We start from the raw sequence: 15,325 nt of genomic DNA, 5'->3' as shown, positions 1-15,325 counted from the left end.
TTCTCAATTGAAGAAACGATAGCAGCCCAGCCGGGATCAGCGCCTCCATGGGAATCAGGTGAGCGTTACAATACTAACACCTTTGTGACGCTTCTAATGCTTCAATTAATGCATAAGTTCTGTTGCCTGTGCTGAATAATGTGTTGATAACCTCTTTTTAACTAAAACTTCATACTCCCTTCTGCAAGGCACACCACTGCTGCACCTGTATGCCTCTGTCCCATCTCCTGATCGATCATTGATGGCCCATGAATGAAAAGGACATCTCATTACTCAAGTGCCTTCTCCCTTGCGTGTATTAAATCATCCTCACAACCTTCATATGTAACGCAATCATGCACTTCCTCTCCTGGTTGAACAGGTATTACAATAAATGTGTCAGGGTTTACTGTACGATACCTCACAGTGTGAATGGACAGGCTTGACAAGATGACATCATATGCAGAAGCCCTTTGTGTAATGAGAGTGGAGTGGATCGCTCAAGAATTGCAAACACTGTGTGCTCTACATATAATGTTACTGAACAGTCAATGGTTATTGTGGAGGACCTTTGAGAAGGCAGCAGCAGCCAGTGCTTGTTCACAAGGAAATTGACCCTGCATCACTGAATCTAATATTCCACTGTAATATGCCAAAGGCTTGTGTCCCATGGATGTTAACTGGATCAGCATTGCTGTCCTGCCCTGTCCATTGTAATGTGAAAACCATCAGAATTCTTTCATCTAATCGGCAGTTGCAAGTACTGGTGAATTGCTCATGGCATTTTTGAGTTCCTGGAAGCATGTCATCATTTCTCCTGTCCATGTAAGTGTTAATTTGCTTTTTATGTGCCTCCTTGGGTAATATACCGAAATGTTGCCTCTACTACTTCGCCGCAGCAGTCACTGTGACTTTGGGGGGCGCACAAAATACCGACTCCAATTAATGAGCCCAAGCAGAACAGAGATTGCAGGGGTATCCCCCGCTCTTCTTGGTCGCAGTAACGGGAGCCAGAGGTTGCAGGGTGTCCCCTGCTTACCTTTGTGGCAATAAAAAAAGAAAAGCACCCTGCAGCATCAGCTCCGACCCACGTTAGTGGGAGAAACTGACGCTGCAGGGACAGCGGGGTGTAGGCAGCTCGCACAGAAGTGTGCCATCTGTAAGGTAAGTGGGGCGGTCAGGAAGGGAAATGCAGGCTGGGGGATGCGGGCAAAGTGATCTATCTGATCACTGCACCACGCCATTATTGGCATCGAAATTTTCATTGGTGCAGTTTCGGACCGCACAGTGATCCCATAGATTCCCTCCTTGAGTCCTTGCAGCAAAGGCTTTGTGTAACTGGACTAGTTAAAAACCGTGCCCTTCAATAGTTACACAACCCCAAACAGCGCTGCATTATCTTAACTGTGGTTGACTGTGTTGTGTTCTGTACTGCAACTGCTCTCTCCAGGCTAACTCAATTTTCCTGCAGGTGATATCATCTGTCCAAAAGACACCACTTCCTTCTGACAGTATTGCATTTTGTCCTTGTCTACTATGCAATATTGGTGCTGATTATGTTTAGATTCTGTACAATCAGGATAATAATTGCCCAATGTAAGAAAACGGCAAAGAAAGCAGTAGGAATGAAGATCATGATTGATGCCAAGAATGAGTCAGACACCAAAGAGTTAACTGATGATGCCACCTGAGATTACATAAAGGTAAGCATTGTTGCACCTGAAGGAACAAAGTTCTGGTATCCGAAGGATCATAAACGGTACGTGGGACATTGGGTCTACTGTACCCCTAATGGACAATGTAGATACATGACCTGGAGTGTGGATGATCACATTAAAACAGCGGACACCCTGAGGGGGGTGATGAAGATATGGACACCCAAGAAAAACCTATTTAAGAGAAGATGCAAAGACGCAGAAAAACCTGAGAAGGAGGTTGAGGACTCTCCAAAAGGGGGGTGTAGAGGAGCAGCTGTATACATCTGCAGGAGATCCTGCCCCCCTACCTTCCCTGTATTGGAGACATGAGACCATGCCGTGTTTGACACCAGCCGTCGTGCCAATACTACAGCGAGTGTTTGGAAGAAGATACCGATTAAGGGAACCTTATCAAATGTAGCCCCCAAAGTAAGGATAACCTGCAGGAGGAACTCCCTGAAGGAATATGACAAAGAGCAAAGAAGAGGAGCTAGTGATGTCATAAGAAGGTGTGACGTCTTGAGATACTAGTTGAAGAAGCTGTATAGATCCTGAACACCAATGATGAAGTAAGGATCGAGCAAACTCTCAAGTGTAAAGGAAGAAGATTACAAATGCCCAAAGTGCTGCAGAAAACAACTGTTTAATACATGTACAGATGCTGAAACGCAAGGTAGATTAAGTCATCATAGAAGCTAGCTATGAGTAGTCAATAGAATGCAGGCAAAGCCACCATTGTACAGTAACTGTACATTGGTATCATTAGTTAAGTAAGCCAGAAAACATGAATCAGGAAGGCAAACGTTGTGTTGCAGCAGAATAGCAGGCTCATGGAGCTGTGTGGAGAGGCTGCCAGCCCCAAAGACAAGATTCTAGAAATCGAGGTCAGCTATCTACTCTGAAGAAGAACGAGTGTGCAGAGGATGAACCTTCTCACGTTAAGGTGCAAGAAAGAACACAAAGGATGCCAAGCTTTAATTCATTTAGAGCATTTAAAGGCTACAAAATGGACCAAATCACGGTCTTCTGTAAAGTGAGCCAAGGATGGAAATAGAGTTTGAACTTGGAGTTCCAGACATGATAGCGAGTGCCCTCACTTCCGTGCATTCTCCAGACAAGGATACTCTGCAAGGCCAAGTACAATGACAGAAGGCATGGGTGATGAGAGATGATGGACTAATTGGGTGGTGAGGTATCTTTATATCCTATCTCCCTGCACCTGGGTCTCGGCTTACATGCTGCTAAATTAGCCAAATGTTCCAGACATTGCACAAGCGTGCCGACCAACTGTATTAGTCAATATAACATTGGGCCTTATAGTTTGAAGACCAATGAGAATCTGTGTATCTAATATATCTGAAATTACATGTTTTTAGAGGTAGGCACAAGTTGTCCAACTGTTGACGGTCAGCCGATAACAATCCTAGCTCCTATAGAAATGTATACTTAGATGTGTCCCTTATCCAATTCTGATAGGGTTTTCACTATTGCTGGTTTTGCCAGATTACTGCTGTAATCTGGATAACCTTGTTACCATTCTGTCCACTCTGGTGGCATCCTCGTGTCCACCTACCCTACAGACGGGCTTATAAACACTGCTCCTTCTATACTCAACTTTGCAAATTTCTTCTGCACTAACCTAGCTTCAGCCTTCTGTGCATTATCCACCACTTCCTTCTCTTGCCTTCACCTACAATAGTGTACTATGATTGCCTGAATCTCTACCCATCCCTTAGCCTCAATCCCCACCACTTTGTCCAAATCATTCTGTACATGCTTTGGGACTCCATTCCTTAGCATGTCATAAAATATTGCAATGTTTTTGTCCCATGGCTCCCCTGTCTTAGCCTTCTACATCTGCTGAATTATCGGTTATATATTGTGTAGGATCTTCATCTGATTTCATAGTGCACGCCATAATCAAATTTGTATCCTGTGTGTCTGGATACGCTGCCCTTAAGGTAGCCCATACTTTCTCCGACAAGTGTGCTCGATCATGAGTATCATTGCTCATTTGTACCCATGGGTATCCCACTTTCCTCCACATTTCATCTGCTTTGTCTGCTAACAAACTTTTCATATCTCCTACTGCTGGTGTAATGTCTGCTGTCTGTTTTTCAAGTGCATATATCCACTTTCCTGCTTCAGCTATGAGCGATGGGAGTGCCTTCATCAAATAGTTTCAATCCTTGTGTGGCCAGGGCACGCATTGTACTCTTCTGGGGCCTTTATGTTGCAATGGAAGCTGTGATTTCATCTACATGGCTGATAAGTTCTGCCCCTCGCTTCCCTTTTGCTACCGCCATGTGGACTGGTCATGCTCTGAGTTTTGGACCCATAAACTCTCCACTCTTGGTGTCACCCTGGGTGGCATCTGTTCCCTCTGATCCTCTTCTAGTCAATATTCCTCCTCCTCTGCTACTTCTGTGTCTGTATCCATGTAGTCCACTCATAGTTTAAACTGTCAGCACAATGTAGCCCCGCTCGATGCTTCTCATCGTTGCGGCTATCATCCTTCATTTTGATGTGTATGTACCTAATCACTCTACTGTCAATTCCAAATATAATATCACCTGCTCTCCATTCATATATACCTGTTAGCATACTTTACCCTTCTTCCTGTTCCAGCGTTACTTGCGCAAGCACTGCCTCTGTCCTTCGAATCGCTATTTCTAACTCTCTGCATGCCCTGTTCTCTGTTTCCATAACTAGTGGGTCATGCGTTGCATTTGCTTCGGAAGGCTGTGGGACATTTTCATAAGTGGCAGGGGCTCTCTGTCGCAGGGTTGCAGGGGGTACATACTCAGGATTAGTATAACCTGCGGCTGCTTGCATGTGGTATTATCCCTGTGGAGGTGGCAGAGCTGTGGGAATTGTGGGGGCATCATAAAATGTGGGGATTACACAAGGTGTGGGGGTAACACATGGTGCTGGGGTTACAGTTTCTCATCGATTAGGGTCGACAGGGACCATCCTCTAAAGCTCAAGAATCCCTGTTTGGCCCTCAACTTTCCCGCTTTATGCTTTGCAGCTAAATATGTGTACATATGGCCCAACATGTCCTTGTTATTTGTTACTTCTTTGGGCCAAGGTTTATACATTCCTCCTCTCATATCAGCGACCCACTCGCAATGGTACTTTTTTTCCTGGTAACATGGAAGCACGGTACACATATAATCGGCAGGGGTACTCATAGATCCCATTGGTTATCCACTTGTTACACTTTTCATTCCCCTAAACAGTAGTACAGGGGCTCCATTCTATCCCAGCCTACCAACACTGCCCCTCCCTGTTCTCCTCTACCTTTCTTTCCACCACACCCACCACACATTTTTTACACCACACCTCTCTTCATACAACTCAACATTACAACAGTTCCATAAACACCTTAAACCACAATTCAGTAAAACACAATTATATACACAATGGTCAGACCCTCATCAGCCTCCTCTTCAAGACAAGGGAATTTACCTCCTTAAACCTCCTTATGCCAGGCAAAGGGATCCTAGGACTGCCATACAATGGACCTACAAAACAAAACCATACTATTTACACAATGGCTTAGACACTTCCTCCGTCCCCTTATCTCGGATGAGGACATTTCCCCTCCTCAAAATCCCTTTTCCCGAGTGGAGGGATCCCAGGCCCTTTATATTCTTGCAGTGCTGTCTTCCCCCCATACTGGAGGAGATCCCGTTTCCTTTCTCGTCTCTTTTTTCACACTATACTACTGTGACAGCACCTTTCCTCTCAATGGATGAAATCTCTCTGGCCAACTCCATATATAAATGAGCCCCAATATATATTGCCACATGGTCTTTTACAATCCACACACTTACAATCAACTCTCTCCACATGTACTCTGCCCCTCGCTGTTTACTCCCGCAAAAGTGCACTTTCATCTATGCTTTCTCCCGAGCGCTTCCAATACGGGTTCCCCGACAATATTGTAGAGAGGCATGACCCAAAAACCATGCAATAAAAAGAATCCAAGAAGGCTAAACAACCACTGCACCGCTTTGAATGGAAAAGCAAGGTTTATTATATGCAACGGTCGCAGACAGTCCCGTAGAACTGACCTGACACAGAGCTTGTCACACCCCAAGAAATGTACAGGTTATAGAGTGGAAAACCACACCTTATAATACATAGGTTACAGGTTCATCCCACTACCCCCATTGGATACACCTATATGACATGCTAGTCCCTGGACCAATAGACCACACCTTATCTAAGCCCATTCCCCTCTTCATGTGGCCTACTACATCATCACTATTGAATCCAAGTCCATGATTGCTAACAGGCACATTGATACACTAATAAATCTTAACCGTTACATGGCACATTCAATGAAAGATTGGCGAGGCCAACTCTGCTTTGATAAAACAATGGGCCTACTCATTATACCAGAAGCCATGACACACACACAAGTTGCACCTCCGACCTTGGACTAAATTTACTGGCATCCCCTGTGCTCCTCCTATCCCAAATCACAGTACATTCCAGATATAGCTCCTTTCTTATCTCCTTCTGACCCCAGGTGCCCAGTATAATGTGACCAGGGCACCACTCTTGAAGCTGAATTTCAGGGATTTATTTGATTTGGTTATGCACCTACTTGTAATTCAAATGGCATGACTGCTCCTTGGGTTAGAGCAGTAGTGCTCTAAATCTTCTCCTGGCACGTTGGCATCACAAAACCTCATGCCCTGTTCTCATGTATTTGTCCTTCAAAGAGCACATCCCTACCTACGCTCCCCACATTTAACATTCCATTCCCAAAGCCTTCGAGCTCTGCAGCTGGATATTGTTAGCATTTATCTGGGCGCGCGGATGCTTCTGACCTCAACTTTTCACTTGGGGGATGGAAATTAGATTTGTCTTGGGACTGAGCTAAACAGAGCTACAGCTCCACATCAAGGCCTTCATTCAGTCTGTTGATCGTGTGATAGGCCTTGAAATCCAATATAGTGGCACTCTTGCCATGTCAACCCGCTAACCTGGCTTTTACCTTTCTGACTCCATCTTCCACCCACTTCAGCTCCCTTCTCGCACCTCAACAAAACATAACCTATACACACTGCCCTATCTATAACCTCTGCAACTTCAACTTTAATACATGTGTTACTCATTCTGTGTTGCTATGTGATGTATCTATTAGGTGTCAAAACTAACAACAAGTGATACATGCACTTTCTGCCATGCAATACTGAACCTAATCACACTGTGGCACTTACTAGTAGATTTTTTTCAGCCTAAACCTTTTTGACTGGCAGGGACGCTGTACTTGTATCCCAACATGCATCCCAACAGATGAAGGACTAATGGTGGCCGGTGCACGGAGTGCTCAGCTCATGTGGAACGTAGGCTTGGGTGATTATTTTCAGCAAACTGTTTTTACTCATGCACCCGCCACGGATGCTAATACAGAATAGTTGAGTTTCTGGACTGAACCCTCGACTTTGTTGTATGCATCCACTGTAAACATGGTCTTTTCTCTCTGTTACAGTGCTGGCACCTTGATGATCAACTGCTTGGCTACTTCAAAGGCTTCTCACTGCTTCTTTTCCCTATTTGTAGCATAAGGGGAGCAGCTGTCATGGCAGTTAGCAACTGATATCATCCCTTGCTCCGTTTACAGCTGTATTTAATGCTGCTGCAAGATTGGTACATGGAGTGATGAAATCCCATATTAAGGAGTTGCACCGATTACCCGTTGAACAGAGGATACATTTTAAGATGATATGTCAGGTGTATGGTTACCTGAGGAGCTAAATACACAAAGACAAAAAGGAGTCCCGGTTGAGTCCTTCTTGTCCTGACATTTTTGCCGTGTATCCCTTGTTGGGAGTGAAAGGGTTAACCCCTTCTGGTTGGAGCCTGGAGGAGGAGTTGCCCACTTCTAAAGGGCCTGTTATCGCGGAGCGCGCAGAGTCGTGCTCCGGATGCTCCAGCTGGGCACTGGTGAGCATTGTGAACCTCTGAGTGGGCCAACGCTGCATGTGTCATCTTGAAGTCTGGAAAAGATAAAGGGCTTTTTCTACGCCTCACGGGAGCCGAGCTGACTCGAGTTTGTCCAAGAAGGAGCTCATCTTATAGTGGCAGGTACAGCCATTGGCCTCACTTTAACTTTGTTTAATATTCTCATTAGGAACAGCAAAGAGGGTGGGGGGGAGAGTTGGACTCAGGCAGCTCCTTAAGCTGCCGGGCGTTCCCCACCCTCTGCATCGTGTATGCCATACTCTTTTGTGCCATGCTGCAGTATGGAGCGTGTGCTTTGAGAGTTGGCTCTCGCATTGGGAAGCTCTAGATGTACTGGACTGGATGTACTGGACTATAGGGACTACAGTGTCATCAAAAACATATCTTTTTTCTAATAGCAGTGTCTGAGACTGTGAGCTTGCTGCTTTTGTTACTCATAGCCTGCAATTCATGTTGATATTAGTGGGGGCTGCGAAGTGGTCCTTCTCCCCCCTCTTCTTGGGTCCATTGTCGAACTACTCCAAGCAAACGAGGTGGTACTTTTACAGGAAACCTGGGCGTTGGACACCCCACATCTAGATGGGTTTGTCTCCTTTGGAATCCCAGCTAAGAAGAAGTCGAGAGGTAGATGTTATGGGGGTTTGTGCATCATGAAAAAACAGAAAGGATATGTCCAGAGAAAAGTATATTTAGAAAAAATTTATCAAAATGTATTTAAAGTGACACAAAAATTGAAGACTAGTGAATAAATCACAGAAAATTATTATACACTGATCATTTTAACATAGCAAAACAGCAGCAACAATATGCCAAAAATCAGCTAAAACATCATCACTCATACTCAACATACATGGTGCATTCATTCACACACAACTCACCATACTGTGGCATATATCCAAAGTACTAATAGACACAAAAAACATGCTAAGAACCAATGGGGAAAAGGAATTCATAACAAGTCCTCATAATGACACACATTATTGCGATGTTTGCAAACAATAGAAATAATTCATAGACAATCTATTGTCAGGTTGGATAGAAAGAACAGATACAAAGATCACATTCCTGTAGAATTTATCTCTCGACTGGTTTCGACGTGTAGTGATGGTTAACTGAACGTCTTCCTCAGGAGGTGGGTGTTACCATTCTGTAAAACAAGTACACAAAAGCGACTATAAACTACTACATGAAAAGTCTTTGCCGACTGCCTGCAACATACAATTGAAAAAGAGAAAAAGGACTGCTGCTAGCAGCCTGAGTTATTAAAAACAATTAAAGACCGTGTAGACAATAGTGAAAATAAGCATATACGGCCTCCGCTACAACAGCTGTGTATACCGGAACAAGATGGTAAGTGACTCCCAAAAGAGAACCGTGCAACATGAAAAAGAACCTTCAGGACCATGGTGACTCGGCAACAAAAATATATATATATAATAATATATATCTTAATATCGGAATAGCCTGACCAATGGCAATGTCTGTGTCTAAAAAGGGCTTGTAGTGAACTAACCTGATGAAAAACTAGCTGCTGCAACAACCTATGCAGTGTAGTGTGGCCAGTCACACCAGACAATTCAGGACTAAAACATGACCTGAAACAAGACCAGAATGCACTAGATCAGGTAAATAAAAACCTGGGTTCAAAGTGGAGTGCCTATAACTAAGGCAAAAATAATAGCTCACCTGAAGGGTGCCCCATGCAATTTAAGGATATCCAGAGCTGCATGTACTTAAAAAGTGCAGAGGCAGCACAACTTAGCCTCAGCATTCAACGCCGTCTGCGGATCACTGAAAAAATGGCAAAAGAACTCCATTACAATGTTAAATGGCAAGCGGTGTCCCACGGCCTACCAGAATATAAAGGCACTGCATGAAATGCATCTAAAGACCTCAAATTAAATGGGAGGAAGCCTGCAGACAACCCCACCACTCTGGGGGAGCCAAGAGGTGTTTAAATGTAAATACACGAAAAGCCCAATAAATCAAATGGAGCTGCGAACAAAAATAAAATGTGAAAGTCAGCTCCGAGGCAAATAGCAGCAGTCTAAAATAAATGGTTTGTTCATCATGATCAAGTCCTTCCTAGACTGTGGGATTAAGGTGATTGACACAGGGATGGATTTCCTGCAGGTGGTGGCCCTATCCACAGCAAAGGGGGATTCAATCTACATCATCAACTTTTACAATAATCCACACATCTTGGAGGCGGACAGATTGACAAAAGTGAAGGGGTTCATGGAGGACCTACTGTCTGCGGGTATGCATAACAATGAATTCTACGTTTGGGGAGGTGATTTTAATATCAAAATGGGGATGGGCATGGCTAAGGATGCTTTAGATCCCCTGGAGGATATGTCTGTGAATATCCCGGTTCCCTGTATGATAGACGAGAGAGTGTGCCCAAAGGGATTGCAGATGTGTTTGTGGCTGTTGGAATGGGGGTTGTGCACAGTAAACGGCCGCCTAGCCCCGGATATTCCGGGCAAGGTGACCTTCAACAAACATATGGGCTCCTCAACAATAGATTATTTTTGCATTTCTGTTGGTCTATGGGAACGCACTACAAGATTTGAGGCGATTCCCAATGTGAATAGTGATCATCACCCTATATGCTTGTCTCTCGTGGGTCTGTTGGGGGTTGGGGTCTCATGGCATGTGGCACCCTGCCCAATAAAAGGGGTGACCAGTGGATCCAGAAGAATCAAATGGGGGACCATTCTAGAGGAGAAATTGCACTGCAAATTGATTATGGAGAATGCACCCCTTATGGTGGATATTCTGGGGAATACTCTACCTACGAAGGTAGTTGTTGATAGATTTGTAGAACTAGAGGGCGCTCTAACAATCAAATTTACAAAAGCAATTAAGGCCAAGGGGAGGTCATCACAGAAGGGCTGGTTTGACGAGGCGTGTAAAGAAGCAAAGCGAGCACTAATACTGATCCTCAAGGACCCAGCTTCCAGTAGAAGAGCATTAACTCAGGCGACAGCCCATTATCAGAGTGAGCTCAGACGAAGGAAAAAGGAAATTGAAGGGGTGGCCTGGGAAGAATTTCTGGATGCCGCTAAAAGAAGGGACCAGAAGGCATTCTGGGAGTTTGTGAAGGGTGGTCCAGTTGGGTGTGGAACACATGCGGGTAGTGGGACCCATGTGGCGGAAGGAGCATGGATAAAGCACTTTGGGAGCCTTTTCGGGGTTACTGCCACTGAGGGACCTGTAGATATAGCTGTATCATCCCTAAATTTTGAAGAGGAGGAAGTCAGGAAGGCCATTCTTCAACAAGCCCATAATCGGGTACCAGGCCCGGATATGATTCCTGCAGATATTTTTCAGGACCCCCTGGATTTGTGGGCTCCACTTCTAACGATAGTGTTTAATGCTTGCATGAAATCCGGTAACTATCCCCATTCACGGAAAAGGGCTACAATTCTCCCCATTTTTAAAAAAGGGGATATGGCTGACCCTGGGGCTTATAGACCAATTTCACTGTCAGACTCTTCCTTTAACATTTTTGGAAGAGTATTGTTAGCCCGCATTGAAACCTGGCTGACAGAACAATCCATCCTTTCAGACATTCAGTTTGGGTTCCGGCCAGGAGTCGGCACTATGGAACAGAGTCTGAACCTGTACCAGCTAGTGGCCAATTCGGTCTTCTGTAAGGGTGAGGCGGTGTATTTGGCATTCATGGAGCTGAGCACAGCCTTTGACAAGGTAGACAGTGCAAAGCTCTGGCCCGTGCTCGGGTCGCTGGGTTGTACGGGGGATATCTTGAAGTTGTTGGTAGAAATACACACGGACAATGAGGCATGCGTGTGCAGTGGACCGGGGGGTCACTGCACGGCCTGCGTCAGTGTTGGATGTGGTGTGCGGCAGGGCTGTGTGTTGGCCCCATATGTTTTTGTTTGTACATAAATGTTCTTTCTGGAGTCCTCACCAACATTTTTGCTGACTTTTTAGTTTTGGGGGGAAGGGCATTCCCTGTCCTTGCGTACGCAGATGACACAGTATTGATTGCCAGAACACCAAGAGTTTTACAGACCCTGATCAATGCATATACAACATTCATGTGCGAATTGGGTCTAAAAATTAACACCAACAAATCTGCTGTGATGACGTGTGTGGGCAGGAAGCGGCCTGTGGCTATGAGACCGATGCTATGTGTGGGAAAGGTGATACCCAGGGTAAAGGTATTTGATTACCTGGGGTTAAGCTTCTCGGAAGCTTTATCTGGAAAGGCACATTTGGCTAAACAATCTACGAAAATAAGCCAGCAAATTGGGGGCCTTTTCCGTTTTATGTCACGGTGTGAGGGAGAACCACTAGAAGTGATATGTAAGATTTATAGTGCCCAGACAATGGCCTTACCATGTATGGTGCCCCAATATGGGGCTTTCGGAGGGCTGACGAAATGCAAATAAAAGAGAATACATTTATTAGGAGACTGTTGGGGCTGCCAATCTCGGCTGCTCGTATTGGAATTCACTGTGAAATGGGAATGGAGTTTTGGGAAGACCTGTGGGCGTTGGCCCTGATTTTGTTCTGAATTTGCCTCCCTTTGCCATTTCATCATTCAATCTGTATTGGGAAAGGGGGGTTGGAAAAAAATTCCATGGCTGGACTATATCTCTAAAGCCCTTGAGGAGGCCAACCTAGGCACTCTTTTTCCGCCTGAGGCATTAATAACAAAGGTTGAGGGGAAAAGTCATAAAATGGTGCTGAGTGAGGCTGTTACAAGGAAAAGAATATTATTGGAGTATGGAATCAAATCCGGTCGATTACACTCGTTGATCAATAGGCCCTTTGTGATCCAACCATATCTAATCTGGGGTTCTCGTAAAGAAAGACTGGTGGTTGATAACAAGGACAAGGTTGACTCCCTCCTTCTGCAAGGAAATACAGTAAAATGGAAAGGGTTCCCAGACGCTACTAGTTGCCCGGTGTGTGGATACCAGCGTGAAGATCTGGCACATGTATTATTGTTTTGTATTGGTTATGCTGGGATACGTAGAGCCACATTGTTACCGGCCCTAAAGAAGACAGAGATCCGCAATTATAAGGCAGCATTCATCTTTCCTTTGAGTGCAGATACCATTTACACTGCCTGGGCATTGCTCTCCTTTTTGAAACGAGCAATGTACTTTAGAAAGGGGCTGATGAGGCTCCAGGGAGATGGAAGCTCTTAATGTAATGATGAAATAAAAGGGGACGTGCTTCCTCAGCGACCAAATAATTGTTATATTTCCTGTTAGGGAAGGGATTATTGGAACAGTGGTTTTTATTAATGTCATGTTTTATTATGAATAGATACATCATTGTATTTTTATGGATTTTTGTACATGTTTTTTAAGGAGAATCTTTTAAAATATGAAATTGAATATTGGGAAACTGTGATGTTGTTCTATTGTATTTGTGTTTGTATGTTTAGTGGATCTTTGCATCCGAATAAACTTTTTTGACTGACTGACAAAGACAAAAAGTCACCGGCCTAGAATGACTATGGCATAGAAATCCATCAGTGGAAAATAACAACAAATTGTAGGAAGCGCATAGGCAATATTCACAGGATATAATAGGAGTAAAACAAATCTACTATTCATCTAAAATAGATTTACCAAAAGCATTATTTGCCAAGATAAAATAATTATCAAACCCAAAATGAAGTGAGCCACTACAGAAGACAAAACTGAAATGCAATGATTTTTGAAAATACTTTTCAGATAAAATGTCAAAAACACAAGATAAAATGTTCCCTGTGCCAAAAGCAATTGATCAATGGTGATGTAAAACTTCCTCTTATTGGGAATTCTTTACTCCAAAGGACATTGAGCCTCTTTTTAAAGTCATGTCTAGTTCAAAACCACCTTCCTCTGCTGATGATCTTTGTCCAGGTGGAAAGGTAAACAATCTTTTCTCTGTTTTTAGCACCTTATTTTTGTCAAGTGCTCCATCTTTCCCTGTCACAAGGATGTTTCCCTGATTCCTAGAAAACAGGCTTTGTCAGTCCATTATTTAAAAAAAAGTGAATATTGATGCAAATTGTCTCTCTATTTCAGCTAAATGACTGCATAAAAGTCACCAGATAATGGAGGATCATGTGTACTAGTGCTGCTGGATTTAACCACATACTTTGGCACTATTGACCATGAAACCCTACTAAAGATACTATCACAAAGAATGGGTAGTAGAGGACTAGTCTTGATTTAGTACTATTTGACAAATCGGTGTCAAATAATTTAAATGGATCAAAAGAAATCAGAAGAATATCCCATGCCCTTTGGGGTACATCAGGGCTCTATTAGATCACATATTCTTTTTAATGTATATATGGAGCCCCTGAGTGCTCTTATAGCAAAACATTAAATATCAATACATCAATGTGCAGATGATACCCAAGTGTATCTGAAAATCTCTGCAAATGAAGCCTCACAGAGTCTAAGCAAATGTCTCTATGACATTAAGAGTTGGATGGAGTCACATTTTTTAAAATTGAACGCAGACGAGATTCCTTCTGCTTTCTCACGGAAAACCTGATCATTTATTGATTGGAATCTTCCATAAAATTAATACTTTGAGAGCCCCCAGACAATTCACTACCTCAGTATAATCTTTGAGTTTTGTGATAGATTCGCAACTCTGTCTAATTCCCCAAATAAATAGTCTGGTTAAAGTAGCTAATTTTCACTTACATTCGCTAAGAGCAGTAAAACCCTTTATGTCAAAAGCCAATTTTCCCACATTAACTCAAGCATTGATTTTTTATCAAAAATAGATTTTGGAAATTCTTTGCTTATGGGGGTTCCAAAATCATCCCTTGCTCCATTAAGATTCGTTTTAAATGCTGCTGCAAGATTGGTAACATTCTCTCAACTTCCCTAGTTGAGAGAATGTTAAGTATAAATCTCATAAAGAGATCCCAATATCTGCGACTCTGGAATGTTAGAAAATACTTGGAGAGCTGCTTGAATGATCCCCTCTCGTGGTCCAAATTCAGCGCTAACCTATACAAGCTTCTTTGCAATAGGGTATAAATCCAATCCATTTGCTTAATCTGGAGTTTGTTTTTACCCAGATTAGTTTTAAGGATGTCCTCTGTTAGATCCAGCTGAGGACCTCCAGGTGTTGAATATCTGGTCACTCCCTTTTACTTCTATTTTTCTAGAATTTTGAAAGGGGGAGGACTATTGTCAACCATGCATTTTAAGACAAGCCTCATGGAGCTCCATCTGACCATAAAGCGAAGGGATTGGAGACCCAATTCAAATCTAATCAAGGGGATAGGAAGAGACTTGGGCAGACTCAACACCATCCTCCAAAAAAGACCCTCCAACTTGTCCCAAAATCCTATGGGGACGTTGAGGACAGATTCCGCTCTATATGTCAGTATCGGAGTTACTTTGAGTCTGTAAAAAGATATTAGTGGCACAATGGTGAATTTGTCAAAATTCTTGTGGATCCTTCTAGTTTGGGAGGCCTAACACATTTCAGCCTGATACCATCCATCCACCCAGGGCATTTCAATCACACGGCAACTAATCAAAACACTCAGGTACACCATATAGCCACATTTTAAACCCATCTGAATTGGGACTTCTTTTTCATACCGGCTTTAGAAAACCATTATTTTTGTTTTTTTTTGTTCACTCTTAGTTCATTCACTTTTAGAT

This window comes from Ambystoma mexicanum, chromosome 8, assembly GCF_040938575.1.
Source record: "Ambystoma mexicanum isolate Mex_15411 chromosome 8, UKY_AmexF1_1, whole genome shotgun sequence".
Classification (NCBI taxonomy): Eukaryota; Metazoa; Chordata; class Amphibia; order Caudata; family Ambystomatidae; genus Ambystoma; species Ambystoma mexicanum.
The sequence above is the reverse complement of the archived record's forward strand: the minus strand, read 5'-3'. Positions refer to the sequence as shown.